General features: G+C 40.4%; 1 pseudogene; it reads right to left on the bottom strand.

Moving 5' to 3' along the window:
* Positions 1–331: 331 nt before the first annotated feature.
* The window catches only part of LOC111818605, an 11,995-nt pseudogene continuing 10,600 nt past the window's right edge, over positions 332–1,726 (bottom strand).

Below are 1,726 nucleotides of genomic sequence, written 5' to 3'. Positions count from 1 at the left end.
CACTCCTGACTCATGGGCGGAGTTCACAGTTTAGCACACTTCATAGGAATTTAATTGATTTGGCTTGTTTTCAAACAGGATTTAAAACAGAGCTCTTCCAGTTATGTTCTTGAAGGTTTATGGACAGCTAGTTTATCATTTCATCAGAAAGGAGCATGTTTAGATCATACTGTGGATGTTGTGCACTATCACTACTGAGGATGTTTTCAGAACCTTCATGCCTTGATGCTGCTGTGTTGAGAAATGCTGCAGAAAGACATGTCAGCCCAGAACAGGACTATAACATCACTAATCAATAGTTCATCTGTTCAAAAAAGCTCCAAGTTCATACTTACAGCGATGTTAGTGACACAGTCAGGTTTTGGGTGTCTACAAACACTTCCACATCATCAGGCTCATAAAACCTTGAATTCCACAGTGCTGACTTCATCTGCACACCGAATTAGATGCTCTTATAAAGCCTCTTCAGTGATGGTTCAGGAAACCTTGAGATATTTCAGGTTTGGTTGAAGACATTATGGTTTTCTTCTTGATGTTCACCCAGTATATCTGATTACTATCACCTGTCAATATGGGTAGTAAATACATTCCATTTTCTGTGCCTTAATCAGATTATAACTAGTGATATCCAAAATAGTATGATGGATCAAGCATGGTGCCTATCTCATTTGGTTTGATCCCATATCCTTGGACTGAGAGAGAGAAACTTTGATATGAAACTCATACAGCTATCTTTTGTCTACTGGCAAAGAAATTTCTTCTGTGTGATAGTCATTATTTGAGGTTTAAAAAAAATATGTGTTCTGAGATCTGCAGAGACTTAAGTTTCTTGATCTGTTTCTCCAGAAGGTCATCAATCAAGAACAGGGTTTGCTATCTTTTCCTAAATGTGTTGTCTAATATTGCATTGGCATTGGTGCCTTGACATGCCTTATTTACTAGTGCCTGTTCATTCCATGGACATTGAAGTACTTGTTTCTTGGTGCAAAGATTCTGGAACGTCTGCTACAGAGGTGCAGATATCTGAGGCTAATCTGTAGTGTGGGAGTGGAGATCATCATGAAGATTGGCTCCAATGTAGTTATGTAGTCCAAGAAACCCAAGGGGACAATGGTCAGGGCTTCTATCTGTTGAGAGTTTTCACCACCCTTCCATGCCTTTCCATTAGTAGGGTATAATTACAGTATTTAGAATTCTTTGGCAAAGTATACTAGTAACTCCAGCCCAGAGGAGCATGTTCTAATCCACCTGCCTCTAGGGCTTTGTAGTCATTTAAATATTTCACCACAACAAAGGTTTGATAACCACACATGGACCTGAGTTGTGGGGGGAAAGTATTTGGCTTCTTATCTTCTGCCAAGATGTGCTCCTGCAGTTTCCCTTCTAAGTATGGTTGAAAATGTGGTAATTATGTGGGTACCTTCCTGACAGGATACTGGCTCTGCTGAGACAGTGGTATTATTTTTACGTAAATGTCCCCCTAAAGCCTTATGCAGTTATGGAGGGTGGGTTTTTCACAGGTGGCTGAATCTAGAGTTTGTGACTGATTCCCATGATCCAGTACTGGGATGAAGAGTGTGATTACTACACCCACCCCAGGATTGGGAACTTGAATAGAATGAAAGGAATAGAAAGAGGCTTGTCCTTTCAATGTCTCTGTCTCTGTCTCTCTCTGTCTTTCTTTGTCTTTCTCTGTCTGTCTGTCTGTCTGTCTGTCTGTCTGTCT

The sequence above is a fragment of the Octodon degus genome, unplaced genomic scaffold, assembly GCF_000260255.1.
Source record: "Octodon degus isolate 3935 unplaced genomic scaffold, OctDeg1.0 scaffold00097, whole genome shotgun sequence".
In the NCBI taxonomy this organism is placed as follows: Eukaryota; Metazoa; Chordata; class Mammalia; order Rodentia; family Octodontidae; genus Octodon; species Octodon degus.
The sequence above is the reverse complement of the archived record's forward strand: the minus strand, read 5'-3'. Positions and strand labels throughout refer to the sequence as shown.